The sequence below is a fragment of the Anolis carolinensis genome, chromosome 1, assembly GCF_035594765.1.
Source record: "Anolis carolinensis isolate JA03-04 chromosome 1, rAnoCar3.1.pri, whole genome shotgun sequence".
Lineage (NCBI taxonomy): Eukaryota > Metazoa > Chordata > Lepidosauria > Squamata > Dactyloidae > Anolis > Anolis carolinensis.
In genome coordinates this window covers 12,101,834-12,128,050 of record NC_085841.1, presented here as the reverse complement: position 1 = coordinate 12,128,050, position 26,217 = coordinate 12,101,834, and the positions used below count along the sequence as shown (strand labels likewise).

Sequence of the window (26,217 nt, the reverse complement as noted above, 5' to 3'; positions counted from 1 at the left end):
GATTTCTCCCAGACATGCTAATCCTTCTGGCCCTTGGTGTTGTGTATTGTTTTCCAGATTGCTTCCTAGCTCAGCTGCAGCTGGAGTGATTAACAGGCTGACATGCTGGTAGAGCAGCAAGGGACAGATTTTGCTGGAGAGCCGCACTGTTTGTTGTATGATTCAGAAGCGAGAGACATATCAAACAGTGGCTGCTCGTCATAAACTGTTCTCCCCCAATAATTAGGCAAGGGTGTTTTCTTCCGCAGAGTCTGTGTGTTTACCCAAATTGAAATGAGTTAAAATTCCAATCCAAAAGCTTGCCTAATGTAGACACTGCTGAATATATAGCAATTATCCGAATAGCTCTATATTTAGCTAATTGACCATTTGGGCTGCATACACTCTCCTAATTTTCTTCTTATCATTCTTTTATAAAGAGAGAAAAAGAGCTCATTACTCGTCAGTGGGAAAGCAATTTTATCAGTGACAGTGTTTTGGTAGTGTTGTTTCAACATGCAACCCTTACTTAAAGGTGAATTCTGTGACCATGGTTTGTTTTAAAATAGCTTTTTTCTTTCTCTGCAAAGCAGAACTGGGAAGGGGTTATTAGATGAAAGAAGCAGTGTGTGGGAAGCAGTACATGGCCTTAATCAGGGATGCTTAGAGCGGACCTTCTCAACCCTTTTACCCTGAAGAACCTCTTCAAATGATTTTCAGAGCACAGAGATATCCTGCAGAAAAGGTATTTATCAGAATCCTATATCACCATTTACAGGTGAGTCTACATAGATCCTTTATCCCACGGCTGATCTGGAGTGGATAATGCTGGATCAGTCCCATGATGGTGTTTACCACCAGTCCCTGGCTGGAGAGGATCCCAAATGTCCACCTCCCATTCTTGTTCTTATGGCAGCCACTTGGTGAGACATGACTAGTGTTGGTAGCTAGTTGCCTGCAGTGATGTTGACCAAGCTGCTAGAGTGACATGAGAGGGGAAAGGACGAATATCCCCTTTTCCCACCCTTTCTTCTCAAATCACCTGATTGTTCCAGTCAGCAACATCACTTCAGGTACTAGCCACATTGTGCCCACTGGCTGTCATGGTGACAAGGATGGTAAGGGAATGGTAAGTACTCTTCCATGTCACCAGGACATCCAAGCTCAGGGAATGTGGGATGGCCATGTAAAGAATTGCAGCTGGTTCTGCCTCAGAACCAGCCCAAAGCTGCAGTTTGCTCTGGAGAATTTGGAGCAACCCATGACTTAACATGGATCAAGGTTGTATTAAGTTGCCTTGGCACACATTAACCTGAATCAAATTTGTGCATCAATCAAATCTGTGTATTGCCCTCATTTCAGAATCATCATCATGGATGATCACTCATGGCCGAATATGACTGTCTTCCAAGGGTAGAATCTTGGTGGTGGGTCCAAAAATTACTCTGAAGACCTATTCTGGATCCACAGTATCTTTCACAATGAGGACGTAGATTTCCCCTCACCCGATCATCATCTTGTCATAGTGAGCGGTCTTATGTGTACCAGTGAATTTATGAGCAAAGCCTTTGAGAGTCTATATTCCCAGTAGGGTTGACCATAGCAGCAAGGTCACAGGAGAGGAACCAGATGAAGAATCACCCTTTCAGAATAATAGATCCGTGTAGATGGGCCTTTTGTAACATAATTTTACATATACAGCTAGCCTCCACATTTGTGGGTTTAACTTTTGCAGATTTGATTATTTGAGGAATTGATTAATGTTCTGTCTAGTAATCTCTGGGTCCTCCAGTTTGGTTCTATGGGACATGGAATGCTATATAGTATACCTAATCTTTGCCCAGTCATCCACTCAACTACTGAACAGGGAGCCAATAGAATATAATAGAAAACAATAGTCTCCTTTATCTTTGCCTAGCTTTCAACTGACACTTATGGTATCATATGGGGGAATAGGAGCCAACACATGATCATGGAAGATGGGAGGCATTGTGAAATGCTTTTGTTATAAATAAGGTGAAGGGCTAGCGTTTCCCTAAGAGTTTCTCAGCTTTACCCCCTCTCATATTCTCAGTATCATGCAGATGCTCACCTGGATCCCTCCTCCAGATGTAATGTGATGATGGGCGAATAGAAACCAAGGGGGGAGGATGAAATGCCATAGCCTCTCTCTCTGTGTGGCTTGCCATCTATCACCTGACATTGTAGGAGCCCCAGGTGGCACAGTGGTTAAACTCTTGTGCCGGCAGGACTGATGACTTGAAGACTTGAAGATTGGGTTGCTGACCTGAAGGTTGCTAGTTCGAATCCAACCTGGGGAGAGCACAGATGAGCTCCCTCTATCAGTCCCAGTTCCTTGCGGGGACATGAGAGAAGCCACAAGGATGGTCAAAACATCAAAACATCTGGGCATCCCCTGGGTGATGTCCTTGCAGATGGCCAATTCTCTAACACCAGAAACGACTTGCAGTTTCTCAAGTCGCTCCTAACATGAAAAAACCTGACATTGTAGAAGGGGGCAGGTGCAAGGACCACAAGAGGATGATGAAAGACTATAGCCCAGCTCCAACTCCTGTTCTCGAATAATCATAAAAACACAGTAAAATTTGCAAATGAATGCAAAATTAAATGTATATGTGCAAATTTTCTTCCACAACCTTGGACGGAAGTCAGATGTTTTGCATGGTACAAAAATATATAACCACATCCATAAGGAAACTGACTTGTGCATAAGTCACAAACAAAATTCTGAATGCGGTCTGCTTTGGTGGAGTCCCACTTTGATTGAGAAAATCCTAAATCTGTTTAGATCTTCCCATTCAGGATTAGTCAAAACCTAAAAGTGTCCTCTTCCTATTCAAAATACTTCTGCATAACTGATGTGCAAACTCCCTTCAGCCCAATTTGGAGTTGCTTCAGTATTTGTGAGTTTTCTTACAATGTGTTGATGTGACATAATGCATTGCCCTTTGAGAGATACAATTCCCAGCATTGGCTACAGCTAGAAACTGCTTGGAAAACACAATATCTGATCACATATGGGCAGAAGCTCATTTTACATTCTGAGCTGGACCTATGCTACTCAGGGACGGACCTTGTGGAGAAACAGATCTCAATTCATAATGCACAATGAATGCAATAAAAAAATCACATTCTCTGAAGTGGGCTACTCCTTAACAATTTTGGCCAAACCACTGGCAAGAAAGAGAGATATCAACACTGCAAAAGAATAAGAAATCAGCTGAAATATTTAAGGGGGCTTTGATGAGATGTCTACTTTTGAGGTGACCATATTCATGCATATTAAAAAATATCTGGTAGGGAAAAGCTCATCTATTTTGTAGAAGTTTCTATAGCATTTTGAAATTTGAAATCTCCCCTCCAAATTCTTATTTGGGTATGAGGGTAGAATTTTCCCATATTTTTCCTTTTATACAAAATAGGAATAGGAGCAGCACTTGACTGTTCAACAAAGTGGCCAGATATATGAGCTATATGTATCTTTCAGAATGCTGCATAATAATGAACATTAGCCTTCATTTTGTTTCTCTGCCATAGATTTGTTTTTGAGGAAAATTGTTCATCCATAGCGTGCAAAAAGAAGGGATGTGTGAAAATAATTCATATGGTATCTAGAATTGAAGTGGCAATGCAAAGGGAATAAACCTAATTTGAAACCCCACATTTCTGTAGGAAAAAAACAACCCCTGTGTGTGTCAGTATTCATTTCATCAAGAGACACTGTCAGGAGAAACCAGAATTTCCTTATACAGATGTCAGAGATGACATGTCCCAAACTGGGCAATCTCTTAGCCTGCTTCCCATGTTCTTTCTGACAGCAATCACGTCTGGGGACTCTCCACTTCTAATGGGTTATAAGAAACACTAGGACAAGAATCATAATACTGCTGTCAAAAAAAGAAGTGTGCTTACCAAGTCAAGAGGAAATAATGAAATATTCTGCAGTTTGGTTCTTCCCTCCACTTTTTTCCTATTGCCTTCTGGTTTTGTCAATAGTAAAAGTATCATATAGTTCGGGGATCAGGCATCCTCCAGCATTTTGGATGTCTATATATCACAGCTTCCCATGGAATTTCTTCCTCATGCCCTGTCAATCTCTCATTTCTTTTTTACTTTTATGGGAAAACCTCCTTCAAAATAGACCCCATACCCTAAGGAGTGCCACTTTTATTTGCTTCTAGACTAGCCAGCTAACTGGAACATAGAGAGAGGGATTTTTTTTACATTAAAAATAAATAATTCTTTTCCTTCCAAATTTTGAAAGAGGAGACTTTTCATCCTCAAAAACAGTGTTAGGGGATCTATGCAACCACAAATCACTCTTCTCACCACTACTACATATTTCCCAAGACAAGGGGTAATTCCACACTGTAGAATTAATACAATTCGATACCATTTCAACTGCCTTGGCTCAATGCTATGAAATCCTGGAATTTGTAGTTTTGCAAAGCACTAGTATTCCGAGTTTCCTTTGGAGTGAGTATAGCTGTTTGCAACTTGAGGTTGGTTTATGAGATTTTGTTCTGCCCCTCTTCTGTTCTCTTGCTCTTCTGGATCACTTCTTCCACATTGCTGGAGGCACTGTTTCTCCTCTCATGAATCCACAGCAGCTTCCTATTAAGCAATATTTGCAGTCTGCCAATGCCCACACAGACAAATATGATTTTCTCCGTGTATCTCTGGCTGAACTCCTTTGAACTTTGCCAGCTTGAACAAAACAGGAAAGGAAGGAGAAAAATAGGACAAGGACTGAGAAACACTCTTGAACACTGGCAAAAATGGGGACACAGTGCTATGAGTTAGAATAATCAACAAAGTGAACTTTAAAAAAACCAGCAAAGCTATTTAGCTTCTGGCCTTTTCAGTTGCAGAGGACAAAATTAAGCCATACCCATGAGAGCATTTTAGAATTGCCAAAATTCTTGAGTGTTAGGTATGATCCTCTAAGTCAGTGATTCCCACCTTTTGTTCCTCCAGACATATTGGAGCCCAGACAGTTGGCCAAGCTGGCTGGGGCCTCTGGGAGTCCATGTCCCAAATGTCCAGAGATTTCTGGATTTTCCAGGTGATTCTATGGTATGCTTCCACCAGAAGTTATCATAGTGTCACCTTAGAAGACCTTAGCAAATTATTAGAGAGGATACCTCTAAGAGAGGATACCTTTAGAAGGTGTGCCCTCGGAGTTAAATGTTTTAAATGTTTTTAATTTTATTTTAATATTTTATTTTATTTAAATGGTTGTTTTTTGTACACTGTTTTTAAAGGCATTGAATTATTGCCATGTTGTGAAGCCACCTTGAGTCCCCCCCCCCCCCCGCCCCGGAGGTTGAGAAAGGCGGGGTAAATAAATAAGTAAATATAGGAATTTTCTAGGTTCTCCAGGGTACTATGGAAGTTTTATTTATTTATTTATTTACAGTATTTATATTCCACCCTTCTCACCCCGCAGGGGACTCAGGGCGGATCACATTACACATATAAGGCAAACATTCAATGCCTTAACATAGAACAAAGACAGAGACAAACGCAGGCTCTGAGCTGGCCTCAAACTCATGACCTCTTGGTCAGAGTGATTTGTTGCAGTTGGCTGAAGCTGGCTGCTCACCAGCCTGTGCCACAGCCCGGCCCTTTGTTGTTCATTTCAGTCGGGTTTGCTCTTATTTACACTTTCCTGTTATCACTGAAGGTTCAAGAACATGTCCAGGATCATAATGTACACATCCACATGGGAAGAAAGTGTGCCTTCAAGTAGACCGTGACTTATAGATACTCACTTATAGATACTCACTTATAGAGTTCTTTTGGCAACATTTTTCAGACAAGTTTCCCTTAGCAATACTTACCTAGTGGACTTCCGTGACCAGGGCAGATCTACATTAACCAATATTCTGAATCAATCTGGTATGCCACACACTGGGTATGGGTCACAGAGAGACTCTACACTCTAAATGGGTTCCCGAGTCAACTCAAACACAAATGACCTCCTATATATACAATTGAAAATAAACCAGTTCAGTAAACAATATGTCTACTCACAGTAATAACAAACACCATCAAATGGATTGTCCAATATACATTGACATGCAGTCGGCGTTAAATTCACAGTGATAACAAACAGCCTCAAATGGATTGTCCAATATACATTGAAATGCAATCGGCGTTGTGTATTCTAATGCCAAGAAGAGTAAGTCCGCCACGACCGGTTTCGGCCCTGCATCAGGCCTTCCTCTGGTGGTCTGAAAATAGTTACATACACTAATATAAGTAAGAAAATATATCCATAGAACATCATCCATTGCCTAATACTTACATGGTTCCAAACTTAACACTTGTTCTTTATAGAGATACATGTCATTTACATTGTGAAATATATATCAAAGACACCAATAGTTACATACACAAAATATAAGTAACTACCTATCCATTGAATAACAACTATAAAAAAACATTGCAATATACTTACACAGTTCCAAATTTAACACTTGTTCTCCTTAGAAATACATGTTTTTTACAGTGGAATCTAGGTCAAAGGAACAAGGAGTGGCCATAAGCATTAAAGAGTTACATACATCCAAAAAATTGTTTTTAAAGAAATTGTATATTTCCAAAACAGTATATACTCACGGGATACTCTGCTGTGTGTTGGGTTCTAATTGCGAGTATGAAAAGCATCAAGGGGTTGCCTCAATTTAAAGGGGAAGATGTTAAAGAAACAGAGAGGTTTATTTAAAGATATAGAAGAAATTACCACCAGATGGTGCTATGAGTACCCTTATTGTATTGGGTGTATTCATTTAGGGATTTATAGTATGATAAGGTTCTATATATAACAACTGTATGAATTTTGTTCATTTAAGCCCTGTGGATGTTCTGTCCATAATCTGAAAATCCAACATGTTTCCCTTTGCAAAAGTTTCTTATTGAAGTCCATATGTTTGGATTGTGATACTACTTCTAGTATGTGGTATTTGAATGATTCAGGGCTATGCTGTAGATCATAGAAATGTTTATACAGTATGGATTCTCTGGCATGATTTCGTATTTTACTCCTGTGCTCTATAATTCTGCTCTTAACTTCTCGACGAGTCTGCCCCACATATGATAAATTACAATCACAAATTATCATGTAAATAACCCCTTTGGTTGTACAGGTGGCAAAATGGGGAAATTTAAATTCGAATGATAGATGTTGGTGTGTCAAGATTTTGGTCTCTATCAATTGGCTGCATACTGAACAATGGTGGCAGCGATAATTGCCCACCAGATTAGATTTTACAGCTCATTGGTTATGTTTGAATGTACCAATATATCCCCAATATTCCTTGTTCTTTTATATGCTACCAACGGGGGTCTATCACATCCCGGGATGTCTCTTATCAAGTTCCAGTATTTTTTAACAGTTTTGATGGCTAGATTAAAGTTTGGCAGTGGGGTCAGTTGAGGCCAATTCCTGTAAGCCTAAAGTTGGGAGATAGACTAAATTCTGGACCAGACTTGAGATTATCTCTTGGTTTTCACGAATGTGGGACAAGAACACATTAAGTTGCCCTTGCCATGCATTACTCCAGATCAATTGTGTGGAGTTTGGTTGTCATTGGTCTGATCTAACCCTACACTGACCTAAGTGGAAAACCAGGGCTTAAATATCTGCTGAGGTCACATGTACACTGACCTAAGTGGTTTTCCAGAGTGCCAGCCCTCTCTCTCTCTTTCTCTCTCTCTCTCTCACACACATCTACTTTTGTCTGGCACCAATTTCATGAGGCCTTTAAAATCTTCCTCACTCCAATATTTCAAGCTGACAGAAGCTGGCTCACCATAGGAAACCCTTGCACACTTGATTAATGCTTTGATAAATGATCCAAAGTGACTGTCCTCCCACCTTGGTTGCCACATCATTCTTCTGCGAGGCCATTTCATGGAAGTCTCCTGTAGCAGTTTACACCAACTATGGGACTCAAGGGATGCATTCTTTCCTTTTGCTAGGTTTGCAGGCTAAAGTAATACATCAAGGTCAAAGAGATAAGTTAATGTGTTTGAATGATGGGGAAGAATCTGCAGGTGCTGAAGGAACACTGCCTAATTTAATACAATAATATCGTGTGCTTGCAGTTGGTTTAGTAGATGGGTGTTATTTTTTTAAAATAGATTTATGGAGGGTTTATGAATAGGGATGCAAACTAAAGCTATATTTTTTATTTATGGGAGTGAAGATGGCATAGTTGCAGGTATGTGTTGCAATCCCAATGGTAGCAATAGATTCCAGGATAGTGATTGTAAATCTGCAAAGAAAAGGGACAAAACTGGGTGACCAGTTATGCAATTAAACTATTTAGTTAATAAAAATACTTGGAGAAGGGGGTAAAGTATCAGCCATAAGAAGTGGAAAGCAACACCTTAAAGCTTGTAAATGCATCTTACGATGAATCTACTCTGTAGAATTGACACAGTTTGACACTACTTTATCTGCCATGGACATACTGAGTGAGTAGTTCAGATTTGAAGACATCACTCTTCCAAACAGAATCCTGTTATATATACACACATAGGTAAGTTGGTGTCATAATACATCCTTACACATGCAGCTGTATTTCCTTGGTTGTTATATAATGGACATATTCCACCCAGGGTTACATAAAATGAATTCTGTAAACATAGCAATTTCACATGAAGTTGTTCATTTCTGAATGGTGCATAAGTATTCATCAGTGCTTTCAATGTATCATTTGGTTCAAAGAGGTTGCATGGAGCAGCCATTATGTACACTCTTGTGCCAGTGCTAGATTTAAGACAAAAGAAACCCTCTGCTAGTTAAGTTATGAGGCCCCCTTACTTGGGTCCTGACGGAGATAGGCTTAGTCGGCCTACACTTCCTGCTGTGTGGCAAACCCTCATTAACTATCAACTCATTATGTCTGGAATCACTCCAAAACAAAATGCCTTCAAATTTAGAATTGTATCACATAAGCAAAATACATTGGGTTCTTTTTTTTTTTTTGGACAGGAAGATGGACTCCCCTGGCCGATGAAGCCCTGTGCTTAAGTACACGTAAGCAGAGTGGTAACTCCGACACTGTCTTGTTCACAATGGCATAAGAAGTAGATGCATCATGTGTATTCAACCTAAGGATGATACAGTGCAACTACCTCAAGTAAGTATAGGGTTATATTAGACAAGTGGATATCAGCCAGCAAATGCAGAATGCAAACAGAAGAACAACTTCCTTCCTTTCTTCCTAATGATGGCTTGAGATAATGAGATTCTATCTTGTAAAAATAATAAATGAGTTTTCATTTCTTGGAAGCTGTTCTGGTACACACAATTGGGCAAACAGAGAACAAAGTTCAAAGTAGAAATTCCTCTCCAAAGAATTGATCTCTGTAATGACAGGCTTAGTGGATCAACTGCAAAACAGAACGTTAAAAAGCTCCTTGATCCATAGTCAGATACAGCCCATTAGCTTTCTCTCCCGTGGTTGTTAGGAAGTGGCACTATTGATAATAACCTTCTTGCTATGTTCAAAAATAAATGCCCAGTAATAGTGATGGCATAAAGAGGAGGATGACCCAGCTTCAGGAATGCCATTTTCAGCCAGACTCAGGCTAAGAACTTTTTGCTTAACAAGGGGTTTTGCTTAACAAGGTCATTCATATATTTGATTTGTTTCCCCCACCTGCCAAGTTTCAACTTGAAGATCCTGATTTTTTACTACAGAACAAGGGTGATTATTTTCCTTGGTCAGGTCCTTCCTCCTGGGATGTTCCTTTTCCTACAGACCTCATGGAAGCAGTCAAAGAGGAATGGACTAAACCTGCCAACCATATATCCACTTCACAGCTGTTACATCTATTTATTGTGTCTCTAACCGAAGCCATTTATGTAACTGGAGCCAATGCATGGAGTATATGGATCAAGTCTCTGACCGATCTCCCCTCCTATGTGGGGTACCTCAAGGTGCAATTCTCTCCCCTCTTCTCTTCAACATCTACGTTAGACCCCTTGCTAGTTTGGTTCGGAGTTTCGGCCTAGACTGCTATCAATATGCTGATGACACCCAACTCCTTCTGCGCTTGAAGCCTGGAGCAACGACAATACCAGACAATTTCACCTTATGTCTGGAGGCTCTGTCGAACTGGCTACATGCTAGCAGACTGAAGGTGAACCCGGCGAAGACCGAGATTCTCTGGCATGGCTGCTCGACCGGTCTGACCCATTTGCTACCCACCTTCGATGGTGCTGCCCTATCTCCTTTGCCTACCGTTAAGAGCCTGGGTGTCGTTTTGGATTCGCAGCTGACAATGGAAGCTCAGGTCGCTGCTGCCAGCAAACAGGCCTTTTTCCACCTACGACAAGCGAGGCAACTGGCACCCTATCTATCTGATGAGGCGCTGGCAACAGTCATCCATGCCACGGTCACGTCTAGGCTGGACTATTGCAACGCCCTGTATGTTGGGCTTCCGATGTCCGCGACCCGAAAGCTCCGTTTTGTTCAGAATGCGGCAGCCAGGCTATTCACAAGAACACCCATGAAATGCCACATAACACCAGTGCTGCAGCATCTGCATTGGCTCCCAACTGATTACCGTGGTCTATATAAGATGCTAGTTCTGACCTTTAAAACTCTTTACGGCCAGGGCCCATCGTACCTTAGGGACCATCTCTCCTTCTCCTATCATTGGAGGTCTCAACGACCATCCCAACGAGACTTACTTTATGTACCGGGTCCTAGAGAAGTGCACTTGGAAAGGACCAGGCGCAGAGCTTTTTCTATTTTTGCCCCTGCCTTATGGAATGCCTTGCCGCCCTATATGAGAGCCATGCGTGAGTTAGGGCCTTTTACCCTAGCACTCAAGACCTGGCTCTTTACTAGAGCTTTTAATCTATGTTAATTTTATTAATATTTTTATGTATGTATTTTTATCCTTTACAATTTTATCTTGTAAATCGCCTAGAGCATCGTGGATGGAGGGCAATTAATAAGTTATTAAATGATGATGATGATGATGATGATGTAAATACTACAAATTTCATCATTGGATGCCCCAGTTTCAGCTCTTGTTTCTTCTTCCATATATGTCAAGGATGGAGAGAATGTTCTGTCCAATCCTGAGCAGAAGTCAATCTACATCCATCCCTTTAAAAACCATATGAGGCCTCATTCCAAGCCATCCAAATGCCCTCGGCTATTTCCAATTTTTCTGTGCCAACCTTTGTATGAGCCAGAAATCTCCTCAAGGAGGTACTGCAGAATAATATTTTGTCAAGGTAACAATGAACTATCCAAAACCTGCCTTTTCTTTAGATGCCAGTTTATAGACAATGAAATTTAGTTCTGGGACCCAAGAAACGTCATCCCAGCCCAATGCCAGACCTTGCTTTAAAAACTGGCATGTCGATGCCTGTTTTAAGCAGAACAGACTTTTGCTCCGTTTGGTGGTGGCAAATGTTTTGATCGCTTGTCTCATCATGTTTTTGTAGAAACACAGGATAAAATGAAGGCTCTAGTATCTTCTCAGCAAAAGGGAGGATAAGAGGTTTTTCCATCAGGGGCAGTCATCCTTTGATTTCTATAAATATAATTACAATTCCTTTCACCCTAAAGACAATAAACTTGGCAGACAGCACTGGTATGAGAGAAGATACCAACCCCAGAAGCAGTCTCAGGTAATAGTTCTGTGCTAAAATCATCTCAGATATTCGGATCTGCTGACCCAAGGCAGAATTTGTCATTAAGAAAACCTCAACCTTGGAAATTGAATGAAGCATTTACCTGAACAATGGCCTTCCCGCAAAGGTGGTTGACACTACTATTAATTTTCAATGTCCATCCGCTAGGATAATTTGTGACTTTACTTTCTGTGTCTTTGTAAGGTGATGCATAAGAATGGGTCTGTGCTATGAATTTGTCTGTTAGCACTTTATTGCTCTTGTTACAGGATTGACTGTTTAGTGGCTTGTCCATACTTGCTTAAAATAGAGACATTTCTTTTGCTCTTCTTTTAGGGTGGACTCATAAACTTGCTTCACATCTTTATGTTAGATGTTTTTTTGAAGATGGCCACTCTACTGAAACTTCAGACAATTCATCAGTACCTCGCTTGGTATCTCCATAAGGTTTTTTTGCCCCAAATCTCCTATTAAACTACTACAGAAGACCTCAGTAAATGATGGAATCATTTCATGTCTGGCTATAGCAACATAGCCAAATGCTTCTCTATTTTTCTCCCTTCTTTACCAGGCATGGAATAGCTGGGATAAGAGGCTGCAGCAGCTCTGTGCCAAGTAAATATCCAACTGCAGCAAAGTTCCATTTGCTAGAATACTAAGCTGCACAGAGCCATGTAAGGTCCTGGCTAATATGTATTGTAGGTTTCAATTGGATATGAATAATACTGGATTGGAAGACAAGTCACCACCCTGTCTTATTGGTGAGTCTTCAGTGCTTTGAGTAGTGAAAATATGAAAGCAAAACCTGTCCCCCATTTCCCCCCTGCATTCCCATTGAAGAAAAGCTGGGACCCACCTGTTGACCTTCTGTTATCCAAGCAAAGTGACACAATGTGGGAGAAATATGAAGATCCCAGAGAGGATGGAGGGAATGGCAGCCCTATATGAAAGCAAGATTTCAACGTTTTGAATTTCGACAAGCCAACCGGGCAAAAATAGTCAAGTGGGACATAACTCTAGAGACTGGTAAGCATTTTTACAAGCGGAATGAAGAGCTTAACAAGGCCTTTTGAAGGTATAGTTAAATTTTGTGAAGCCCTTACAATCCCACAGTATGAATAAAATAAGCAGGAGGGGATGGAAGGTTGACGCTTTTGTGATAACAGTTTGCAACTGTGTGATGAATGACAATGAAAAGGAAATTACGAACTGTAGTCATTTCCAGCCGGGAGGAAGCATGGGGGATTCAAGCAGGCTTAACAGGGCAGTACCTGTACACAACTCTTCGTCATATCTTTATTAATGATCTGCCACATAAGAAACGGCCTCTTTCACTGCATTAGATTGGGATTTCTGGAGTTAATGGGATGGCCTTTTGAAATGTAATATAATGATCCATGCTTTGGCAGAGAGGAAGATATAGTATAGTACCCGGAATCTACATTTATTATGCTTGAAAACCCCTGCAACCATTCTCAAATACCCAGACCCCCTTTTTAAGAATGGCATGATTTCTGGGGAATGATTTACCATGCAGAAAGCTTCCACAAACAAATAGGAAGTATCCCCATTCCACCCCAACAAACATCATAGAACCCTATACCAGTTCCCAAATACAGTAGAGTCTCACTTATCCAAGCTAAATGGGCCGGCAGAAGCTTGGATAAGCGAATATCTTGGATAATAAGGAGGGATTAAGGAAAAGCCTATTAAACATCAAATTAGGTTATGATTTTACAAATTAAGCCCCCAAACATCATGTTATACAACAAATTTGACAGAAAAAGCAGTTCAATATGCAGTAATGTTATGTTGTAATTACTGTATTTATGAATTTAGCACCAAAATATCATGATATATTGAAAACATTTACTGCAAAAATGGCTTGGATTATCCAGAAGCTTGGATAAGTGAGACTCTACTGTATGTCCATTTCATCTGAAGTCCCTTTTTTTCTGTAGAATATTGCATGTCTCTGATTAGCTGGCCTTATTGCCCAAATTACCCAAACTGGGACTGTTTCTTTAAAAAGTAATTTTAGAAGTTATAATCCAAATACACCCCACCCCAAAGGAGTTTACCCTCATAGTTACATTTTTAAAAGCTACTATTTCTTTCCTGTTGGATCTAAAATAACAGGGCCAAACTCTAGTCAAAAGTAGCAAAACGTGAACCTCTTGCAAAACAACTGAATGTGGCAAGTCACTAAGGGCGCAAATATTTACTTATTTTGTTCTCCCTTACAAGAACAATGATTTGAAAATGTATTCTACCTGATTGGCTTGATTTGTGAATTTTTGTGCGTATTCAGTGACTTTTCCAATGATTCTGTGCAGAAACATTGCTTTCCCACACAAGTAAATTTGTCGGCAAAAAGCCCCCTGATGCTATAAATGCTGTGACAGTTGTCTATGTTCTCAATGGGGTGTCTGGCTCAGTTGAAAATCCATTCTTTTCAAGGAAGAGAAAATGTGCATGTATTTGAATTATTCACAGAGATCCTAGACTAAATTGGTAAAAGAAAAATCTCATTCAAATTCATTTTAGTCTCTTCCAAGCCTCATAGTTGAAACCAATTTCTCTGGAAGTCACACTCACACTCACACTCATGGTAATTTAGTGAAACACAGCTGGCTGCTTCATGGATGCCTTTTGCCCTCCCTAAGTGGTTGTGGGTAGGGCATGCAGACAGCAGCAAATTAACTTATGAGGGCATAGAAGTTATTGTGCAAAAGAGATACCTTCTTTTACAATGTCAATGAAAGCCCACACAGGACTCTAGCTTCTTAGAACTCTTATGGTTTTTGAGACCAGCCAATAACAACCCATCACCATTCCATTTTTGTTTGTATTCCAAAACAGGCAACACAGCAAGATGTCCATCAAACCCCAGGCAGGCCATCTTATATGACTGGTGAATTCTGTTTGACCACAAGGTTCATCATTGGTGCACACTGTGTAAAATGTCTACAGCCACTCTAAGAAAAAGTGTTTTTCCAAGGTAATTACAGCTGCCAGACCCTCATTACAATAAATTAACCTAATTTTTATTTTCCACATTACTGTATTACAAAAACCCCTCTCAGAAATTAGACATTGACAAGGCATTAATAACAATTAAGCCGTGCCACATACTTTGAAGTTAGTCACCCGTTCCAAAAAGTAAATGGTCCCAATTCTTTTTACTTTCATTTTATATCAAATTGCTTTTGTGGATAATTATGTTTATTGGAAAACTGGGATGGATAGATACCAAAGGAATGGTGTATGTATGTGTGTGTTTGTGTGTGTGTGTGCGTGTGTATTCCAAATATTTCTCTTCTTTCTACTAGTGCAGAGAGTGTGATATAGTGTTTGCATCAAGTGGTAATTAATCTATATTAGGTTAGATTTACATTTTAAGCATAATGAAGTAGAAATGAGATGAGAGGCTCATGGGGTAGTGGGATGAATGACATGACTTTAAGCAGAGAGGTAGGGCATGCCATTTCTGAATACTGTTGTGTGAAGGGAAAGACAGGACCAACAGTGTCCACACTACACAATTTAACACTTTGAATCCCTTTTCATTGCCATGACTCTATACATGATTCTGGAATGTTATGGAATCCTAGAGTTGAAAGAGACCACAAGGGTCACTTAATCCAACTCGATTCTGTCTTGCATGAACACACAATCACTCCCAATAGATGGATATCCATCCTAAGTTTAAAAACTTACAAAGAAGGAGACTACACCACAATCCAAGGCAGCATATTCAACTGTCAGACAGCATTAATACTATCAGAAAGCTCTTCCTAATGTTTGTTTAGGTGGGATCTCTTATCCTGAAATCTCCGTGAAGATCTGGAAGAATGATCATTCTGCAGAATCACAAGTGGGTTCATCCTAGGTACATCTTGTCCCTCTTCATTAATGGCTATTGCTGTGAAATGACTTTCCGGGGGGTAGGATGTGGCTCTGTGTGGACAGAACGTTATATCACATGAACATAATGGCTTCACATCATTGCAATCAATTAACACAATGGGCTCAACAACCTCTACAAAGGGCTGGAGTGGGGGAGGTCTACATTTGCTGGGACTAGGAGCAAAGGTACCTCATCAGTGTGGGAAAAAAATGAATAAAGTGTTTCTTTTTACAACTTGAATGAACATCTCTAAGGAACCCAAGGTCTTCCAGCATTGACCATAGAATGACACCTACAAATGCCAAGATAATTGAATCTCTAGCACAACACTCCACAAAGGGGTGGAGTGGGGGAGGTCTACATTTGCTGGGACTAGGAGCAAAGGTACCCCATCAGTGTGGAAAAAATTTGAATAAAATGCCCCCTTTTACAACTTAAATGAACATCTCTAAGGAACCCAAGGTCTTCTAGCATTGACCATAGAATGACACCTACAAATGCCAAGATAATTGAATCCCTAGCAAAACCCTATGGTTAGTTTCCAGCAGAAGCGGACTGTAAATTCGTGCTGGAGAACTTAGAGATTCCTCGAGATAACATGTTAATTAAATCCACGGATATTCAAATCTGCAAATGTGAAATCTGCAAAAGTGGAAGGCCACAATTTGGTGAGTCCAACTCTGCTCTGGGAGGAGGAGGATGTTCCATGAGGATGTTTAGCCAGGATTACATGATTTTGGACCCTGAGATGTCAAGAATGGACAATTTGGTTTAACTAGAATTGGATGAATGCATCCAAATACAACCATTGGCCATAATCCTACTAGTTATTCACAACTCAGGTGGACTCTTTAAATCAGTTGTTGAGTCAATACAAACGATGTCAATACAAATATATGCTTTGATAGTTGTATTTTAATTATGGTTTAATATATGCTTTTATAGATGCATTTGACTATATTGTTCCTTGCCTTGAGCTGAAAGAAGAGGCAGATAATAAATTAGTTTCTCCTTCTCCTCCTCCTCTTCCTCCTCCTCCTCCTCCTCCTCCTCCTCCTCCTCCTTCCTATTCTTCTTGGTAAGTCCAATTGATTCAAGAGTTCTACTCAAGTCAGGACTAACAATACGAATGAGGTCATTGTAATGTCATTCTGCTAAAGATTCTGAGATGGTCAGAATTTCTGAGAAATGAAGAATGTAATGCTAGGTTGCCATCAGATTGGAGTGAAATCTGAAGTAAATGAGAAGGTGGTGGCTGAGGCTTAACATCTGTAGGCATGTTGAGAGGAGAAAAAAAGAATTTTAATAAGGGCTCAATCCACATCGGTGTCTGAATTAATTATGTATTGTCAGTATAATGAACTGAAGACTGAATTAATTGCAGAATGAGACTAGCAGATCCTTCTATCCTTGGTGTTTTTGTTTTTACCATACACCAGCACTCAGTTTCTAAAAACTGGAGAAAGAAAGGCAATGGTAAATTAACTATCTCTCTGATTGTTATATAATTATTAGGTCTGTTTACAAAAATTACTTAGAATAAAAATACAAAAAAACATCAGCTTAAAAAAACCATATACATCAGAATAAAAAAGTAGCCTCTGGTGGCTTAGGGGATAAAAGCCTTGTGACTTGAAGGTTGGGTTGCTGATCTGAAAGCTGCCAGGTTCGAATCCTACTCGGGGAGAGCGCGGATGAGCTCCCTCAATCAGCTCCAGTTCCATGTGGGGACATGAGAGAAGCCTCCCACAAGGATGGTAAAAACAAAAACATCCGGGCGTCCCCTGGGCAACGTCCTTGCAGACGGCCAATTTTCTCACTCCAGAAGCAACTCCGGTTGCTCCTGACACGGAAAAAAAAATCAGAATAAAAGTAGCAAAGCTCTAGGACGGGGTCCTCAAACTAAGGCCTGCAGGCCAGAGTCGGCCCTCCAAGGTCATTTACCAAGTCGCCACCCTAAACTTTAGACTTAGATCACCCTAAATCTGAAACGACTAGAAGGCATATAACAACAACAATCCTAATTAACTTCACTCTCTCATCAGCCAAAAATAGGCCCACACTTCTAATTGAAATACTGGTATGTTTATGTTTGTTAAAATTGTATTCGATTTGAAATATTGTATTGTTTTTCCACTTTTTGCGCTACACATAAGATAATCGTTATGAGTTTTACATCAGATGTGAGATCTACCAAGGGGCGGGGTCTAAGAATACAAAGTCTTTTCACTGGCATATATTGATTCCACAACATCACATTCTTGAGCTACCAAAGAATTATGTGGATACTGTGGATGCTAAAAAAATATATCAAATAAATATCCTGGAGCAAATCTAGTTTGAACTCTCCTTAGGATGGTGGTTCTCAACCTGTGGGTCCCCAGGTGTTTTGGCCTTCAACTTCCAGAAATCCTAACAGCTAGTAAACTGGCTAGAATTTCTGGGAGTTGTAGACCAAAACACCTGGGGACTCACAAGTTGAGAATTACTGCCTTAGCATGAGAGATCCCCAAATGTCATAGAAACATAGAATCCTAGAGTTAGAAGAGACCACAAGGTCATCCAGTTCAACCCCCTGCCATGCAGGAACATAGAAATCCTACCCTATAACATCACTTCAGTGACAACATGCCAACAGCAAAGTGAAACAGTTCAATTGCACTATGCAGGTGACAGGAATGTGGCATGGTTAGCAGCTATTGACAGATTTTTCCCATTAATAGTAGGGGACAAGTAAAACAAAGGAAGGAGGGAGACCAGCCATGGAATGCATATGGCATCATATGACAATGGTCCTGTCTCCATACAAGTTTGCCCCCTTCATATGTGGTGAAGTTGGTTAGTAGCCAGCTGCAATAAACCACTACTGACCGAGAGGTCATGAGTTCGAATGAACCCAGATCGGATTGAGTGCCCAACCAATAAAAAAATAGCCCAGCTCGGTGTTGACCTAAACATAAAGATAGTTGTATCTATCAAGGAGGAAATTTAGGTACCGCTTATGCGGAGAGTCTAATTCAACTAATTTATGATACCGTAAAAATCGTCCAGCAGCATGTGGAAGAATGAGGAAGTAGTCCATCAAGGACTCAGTGTCATAGTGGATGATGAAGTAGCAGCTCCCCCTGTGGCCAGAATCGAGCATACCCTCATGAAGCCGGAAGCTGGACAATGTTAAATTGCCTCTGTGTCTGTCTGTGTCTGTGTCTCTGTTTGTATGTTGCATGTTTAATGGCATTGAATGTTTGCCATGTATATGTACATTGTGATCCGCCCTGAGTCACCTTCAGGATGAGAAGGGTGGAATATAAATACCGTAAATAAATAATAAATACATAAATATGATAAAAGTCACTTTCCATTTAGAAAATGGACTCTCCCAAGCAGACAGTCAAGATTTTTTTTTAGTGCAAAATGACCCATAGAGTTCCCAGAGGGTGTTGATAGAGCTTTTAGGAGTAATAAACCTTTGGGGGTTTTGTGTTGGGGTGTGGTAAACTGCTTTACCCTCCCCCCCCAAGATCCTCCCAAAAATCTTTAGGCTCCCATGGTTGTCCAACCCTATTTAGACCATCACCAGATGTCACAATGGGCATGTGTTTATTTCCATTCTAAACTCATAACCAAACACACAGCAGTTTGATACCTCTTCAACTGCCAGGGCATTATCTACAAATTACTGTGTGAATGATTTACAATTTTCTGCTAGAAAGCTCTAGTTACTCCCCTGAATTAAAAAGCTAGAATTCTCTAAAGGAGAATTCCAAGATCTTCAGCAAACTAGCAGCTCCAGATTTCTTAGGGTGGTGCCATGATAATTAAGGTGGTATGAAGTGGGTACATCGACTGCAGGTATACCTCTCGAGTGCCAATAGGAAAGAAAAATAGAACATTTAGCCTTGGCTGACATTTAATAAAACTGACCCTCTCTTCCCTCTCTCTTGAAACACAGACGACCTGTAGCTCTGTATTTCAGAAGCTATGCTTTGTTTTTACGCCAAGAGTCAACACTTAGCCCAAATAAATCTTTCAGCTTTGTCTTGGTTAATTTCCCAGTTAATTAACTTAAATGTAATTTGACTTTGTAGGCAATGATAGTGATGTTAGCTGAAAATATTCTACTGAAGGAAGCAGTTGGGAGCGTATCAGATTAAATTGCCAATAAAATAGCTGATTTCTACCCAAAAAGCTGAAGCAGATGGTCTTGGGTTTTGTCCAAAGATTAGCAGAAGATATTTTTAAAAACCCTTTTCCAGTGTGCAGTGACACCAATGGTATTTCTGATGAACAACGCAGTAAACACAAACCAGGTTGTTTTGAATATACTGATTAAGAAGAATGTTTCACTTTGGCCCAGGTGCCCACATTGGCACTGCTTGTGTCTTCACATTCAACTAGAAGCAGAAGGAGAATGGGAATGTTTTTAAAAAATTTCAGTAGTGTTAAAGCAGCTCAAAATTGTATATATTTGATTATTTTATATCAACACAGTATGCATATTTTATGGTGAAATGAGCACAAAACCTGCACATTTGAATGGCAAAATCTGTAGTCTATAATATATAGATATAGATATAGATATATAGATATATATACATTCAAATGCGTGAACCCCAGTGGTGAAGTGTGTTAAAGCATTGAGCTGCTGAACTTGCGGACCAAAAGGTCCAAGGTTCAAATCCCAGGAGCGGAATGAGTGACCGCTGTTAGCCCCAGCTCCTGCCAACCTAGCAGTTCGAAAACATGACAATGTGAGTAGATCAATAGGCACTGCTCCGGAGGGAAGGTAACGGCGCTCCATGCAGTCATGCTGGCCACATGACCTTGGAGGTGTCTACGGACAACGCCAGCTCTTCGGCTTAGAAATGGAGATGAGCACCAACCCCTAGAGTCAGACACGACTGGACTTAATGTCAGGGGAAAACCTTTACCTTAAATTCAAATGCTATGTGTTTGAAAATTATTTTGCAGACATTGAGGTGGAATATATTTATTATTTAACAGTATGCCAAACCAACATATGGTGTCTATGTGGCGTATTATGCTTAATGTTAGTTATTAACATTAGGGCTGTGCAAAATTATTGTTAGTCCTAGTAAATCAGATCAAATTCATTAAATTCATACTTACGACTTGATATCCGACATGTGGGCATGACCCTGCACCAAAAACTTATGCAATACTTTTTCATTTGAATTTTGTAAACCTTGGAAGCCTTCCAAAGTCAGTTTCATTTGCAGTGCAAGCAAGCAAAGCCAAGCCAAAAAGGCTGCCATTCCTCTTTCAATTAATGGCATCTTACCATTAGGAGAAGGAAGCAGCAGAGAGAAAGCAGAGATCGCTGGGAAAGAGACTGAGAAAGCACAGAATTCTGGGAAATGTAGTTTGGGAAGGCAAATGAGCTCTATGGTAGAGAATTCAAAAGGCCCTACCCTAAACATTTCCCATAATTCTGCCCATCATCAGAAAGCCCCAGTCAGGATAGGGGAGAGATTTGTCCCTCCTAGCAGCAGCAAGAGTTCCAATATATTGTTGAATCTGCAATTGTTGAGGACTGACTGATACTTAGTAAGTAAATCTCTGTGCTGTGCTGTGAAGAAATCCCCAAATAGAAGTTCTGCTGGTTAATATGAGAGATATTCAATGAAATAGCTGTTGTGGCTTTTTAAAAACATTTTTTGTCAAAACTTTAATAAATTCTATAAAATCAGTAGATGTATGAATATTTCTGAAAGTTGGGGGGAATGATCCCCTATTATCTTGTGTCATAGTATAGAAAATTAAAAAAGATAGCTCTTGTAGTTTTTTTTAAATTTTGTTTATAAAAATTTTGAAAATTTTCCAAAACTTAGTGGATAAGTGAAATGTTCTGAAACCTGATGGGCTAATAGTGGTAAATATGTTCTACCTCAGTAGCAAGTTTCATCCCAATGAGGGAGAAAGGAGCTCCTGAAGTTTCTCCACTTGCGCAATTACTATAACTAAAAAGTAACAAAATTTAATTACTCTTGTTATAGTAATGGAATTTTCACCAATGATGCTTTAAAAACACTTTAGAAATGAAACGCTGGCACCTCCTAATTTTGTAATGAATTTTGAAACATTTCTGTCATCGATCGCACAGCTCTATTAGTTATCCTGGTCTTTGTGAAAAAGAATTGGTGTGTACATACTGCCAAAAAAGTTTAGGTTCTAGACCTACTTTATATTCTCAAAGATAAAGTTACCAGTATTTTCCCATCCCCTTCATATCCTTAGGGAAAAGAAGGAAATATCAGGACAAAGTAATTATAGCAGAGTTTGTAGAAGTTATTGACTATAACTTTCAAATACACCTCTTGTATTCACACACACATGCAGAATCTATCAAAATTACGTATAACCATAAATCTTACTAAGGCATCAAAAGTTTGGGTTGGGCAATACTGAAGACAAACAGATGAATAACAGTAAAAAAAAGGAGTGGAAATAAAAAGTTACCGGGATTCCTATTTCTCTGAAATAGGAAGTTACTGGGATTTATTTTGTAAAGACACAGGACTAAAGAATTTTAGACCCACCATCTCTGCATCTTTTAGGTTCTGGAAAGCACTGGAGGCACTTCATGAATAAGTCATTAATTCCTCATCACTTGCCAGCAGCTGTCATTCGGGTGATTTAAGAACAATCAATAGGCTGAAGCTGTACTTAAAAAGTTGCTGCATTTGAAATATTGCTGTCTTAAATAATGAAGAAAATTAAAACAGGGACAGATTGAGTAGCAGACATATATATACATAATCAGATGATCAACAAACCACTTGCTCAGTGAGTAATAAATAAATCTAGTTTGATGTAAGGGGACAGGGGGGATCACAGAAAGAAGCAAATAGGATAGTTTTTGTTTCATCCTCTCAACTCTTCCAGAGGAAAGAGGGAAATCATATTTGAAAATATGTAGTTGTGCCATCTTCCAGCCCCTTGATGGAGAGCTCTGAGTCTTCATGGTTCATTATGAAGATACAACCAAAAATATAATTCTACCAATGTTTATTATTATTAAACCATTAAATAGTTCCAAAGTCCCACCTTCGCAGGATCAAGGGAGTGAGGAGGGTTTTACAGATTTCCTACTCTGGGACTAACAGCTTTAATATTTTGCCAGGATTGGCTACTGGGAGGAGAGCAAGTTGGGCCAGGATCTCATTATCCCGTGGTCTCAAGTTTCATGTGATCAAGCCTCTTAAGAAGGATGGGTTCATGTAGACTCAGGTCCTAGAGAACTATTGCTGGAGCAGCCAAGAATATGTCGTTGCCAACTTTATAGCAGCCCAATGAATAAGAAACCTTAAGTTACTCTGTCACCATCAGCCTTGCTCAGGTTTTACAAACTCAGGGTCATCTATCCATCTGGAATGTGGTCTTCTTATTTTCCTACTGCCTTCTTGGTAGTACTAAGCATCACTGTCTTTTTTAAGACTCATATCTTCTCAAAATGTGGCCAAAGTATAACAGTTTCCATTTAGTCATCTTGGGTTTCTGAGATTTTATTTCGTGTAGTTACACAGTAGTTGGGCTGTGCCACTCTTCTGCTGAATACCAATATCATATAACTGCATAACTTCTTTTTGTTCCATGGTGCAATGGGCAATGCATAATGGTTGCCTTCCCAAGCCCTATGAATAAAGTATAGACACTAGTCCTCCATCTCCATGGATTCTGCATCAACGGACACAACTGCCCATGATTTGAAAATATTGAAACTTTGATTTTGCAAAGTTGTATAAAAGATAACATTTTAATCGCTATATTTTGCACTTTATTCTGCTCCTTTGCTGGAATTACTTGACTTTTTACCCCACTCCAAATCTTTCAGAGAACACTTCAGCACTTTGCTCATTCATGCTCCCTAATGGTATTACAATACATATCTTTAAACTTTTGTTTAGACTGTCCTCCCATTTTATCCACTTTGCCATTAAATGGTGGTATTTGCATTTTATCATTATCATTTTATTGTTTTATTATTGTACTATATTGCATTATTGTTGTTTTAATGTGTTTTTATTTGTTTGAAGATGTTGTCTATACATGTATTTTATTTTGCTTATTGTTTTTTGGGCTTGGCCCTATGTTAGCCGCCTCAAAGTTCCTGCGGGGAGATGGAGGCAGGATAGAAAAATAAAGAATAATAATATTATTTAGGATTACACCATTGTACACCTACCCAGGAGCCCTTGGTGGTGTAGCAGGTTAAACCGCTGAGCTGCTGAACTCGCTGATTGAAAGGTCAGAGGTTTGAATCTGTGTAGTGGGGTGAGCTCCCAGCATCTGACAACCTAGCAGTTTGAAAACATGCAAATGTGAGTAGATCAATAGGTACAACTCCGGTGGGAAGGTAATGGCACTCCATGTAGTCATGCCAGGCACATAACCTTGGAGATATCTACAGATAACGCTGGCTTTTCAACTTAGAAATGGAGATGAGCATCAACCCACAGAGTAGGACATGACTAGATGTAATGTCAGGGAAAAACCTTAACCTTTACTACACCTACCCAGAGTACTTTGGATCAGCCCTGGGGGAATATGCACTGGACACCTACATACTGCTGCAGCAGCAGGAGGGGTCCACAGTGTCCCATGGAGCGGAACCTAGTCTGGACTTTACTTTTGTTGCCATTATAGTGGCAGACAAAGAACACAAAGGAGTTATCATTCATTGCCTTTGCCATGGTTTGCAAAAGCATTAGTGCAACTCAGAGTTGGGAGGGGGAAAGGAGGGAATCAGCTCCTCCTTTTCCCGTTTCTCTTCCCCAAGTCATGCTGTCACTTTTGCAAGCATTAGCAAAGGCAATGAGCTGTAACCAGGAGCTCTCTCAAGCACCATAGCTGCTGCTCCAATGATGAAAAGATGATAAAGGTAAGTGCCATTTCCTGGCCCACAGTTATGGAGATTAGGGAAAGCAGGGTGGCAGTATGAACAGTGGCAGTGTAGAGATTTCAGCTAAAACCGTGGATAAGGAGGTCCGTCCTTCTGCTACACTAGATCAGCCCAGATTGAAAACAAGCATTCCAGGTTAAAAGCAAAGCTATAGAGCAGGGGTCCCCAAATTAAGGCCCGGGGGCCTGATGCGGCCCTCCAAGGTCATTTACCTGGCCCCCGCCCTCAGTTTTATAATATATTTTTATATCAGTTTTAATAATATAATATATTGTATATACATATAATATTGATAATAATATTATGTTATACAATATAATACTAATAATAATACCATATAATAATATTAATTATATCTTATATATTACATATTATATAATATTATAGTGGTATAGTTCAATATAGTAATATATAATGTTAATATTGTGCTATGCTAATAATATCATATATTGTATGTACATACAGCTGCTCTGGGTCCCCTTCTGGGTGAGAAGGGTGGGATATAAATGTAGTAAATAAATGCAGTAAATAAATAATTAATTTTAGACTTAGGCTCGGCCAAAGTCTGAAATGACTTTAAGGCACACAACAACAACAATCCTAATTATCTTGACTATCTCATTGGCCAGTAGCAGTCCCACACTTTCCATTGAAATCCTGATAGGTTTATGTTGGTTAAAATTGTTTTCATTTTTAAATATTGTATTGTTCTTTCGTTGTTGCTGTTGTTGCACTACAAATAAGACATGTGCAGTATACATAGGAATTTGTTTGTATTTTTTTTCAAATGATAATTCGGCCCCTCAATAGTCTGAAGGATAGTGGACCAGCCCTCTGCTTCAAAAGTTTGAGGACCCCTGCTATAGAGGTTTATTATGATTTGGCCAAATAGGATGCAAATACAAGCAATACACTTCAAAGGGTGCAAACACAAATTCCCAGAAAAAATACATGACATTTTATACAGTTATGATAGCTATTCAGACTTCCTACTTCCTTCCCTGATTGGAAAGAGAGGCAGGCTAGGATCTGCACCAGGATTCCCCTGATGTCACAGTTTACATGAGAAAATTCCCTTGGTAGGAAGAAAGACAGTTGGTGGTTGGACAGGTTTATTTATTTATTTATTTATTTACAGCATTTATATTCTGCCCTTCTCACCCTGAAGGAGACTCAGGGCGGATCACATTACACATATAGGCAAACATTCAATGCCTTTTAACATAGAACAAAGATAAGACAAACATAGGCTCCGAGCGGGCCTCGAACTCATGACCTCCTGGTCAGAGTGATTCATTGCAGCTGGTTGCAGCTGGCTTGCTCTCCAGCCTGCATCACAGCCCAGGCCCAATTCATTGCAGAGACACCCCCTGGGAGGGTGCAGATCTGGATGAAGTGATGATGTGGATATGCAGATGAATCTTTGATTTACTCAAGTGTTCAGTTCCATGTGAGACAAAAAGTGCAAGAATCAGTAAACAAAGGTGGCAGTTCCAGTTAATCAGTGGCTTGGCTAACCATTCAGAAAGTTAATGAATTCATGTTTGCTGATACGTTTATTGAAGGATTAGATTTCATGGTTCAACTGTGGTTAGGACTAACAAATGGATCTAGACCCATGGTAAATGTATTGTCTACATCTGTAGAACTCCATTAACTGTAATCCAAATACTTACTTACTTACTTACTTACTTAGTTTGAGGACAATTGTCTTCC

The 26,217-nt window shown here is 39.8% G+C and overlaps 1 long non-coding RNA gene across 1 annotated transcript; it reads right to left on the bottom strand.

The window, feature by feature from the left end:
• Positions 1–5,610: 5,610 nt before the first annotated feature.
• Positions 5,611–15,624, bottom strand: LOC134296153 (uncharacterized). Its single transcript, XR_010002730.1, has 4 exons — positions 15,389–15,624; positions 12,525–12,608; positions 6,464–7,995; positions 5,611–6,236 (listed from the first exon to the last, which is right to left on the bottom strand). It is a non-coding gene; the product is annotated as an uncharacterized LOC134296153 (long non-coding RNA).
• Positions 15,625–26,217: the final 10,593 nt, after the last annotated feature.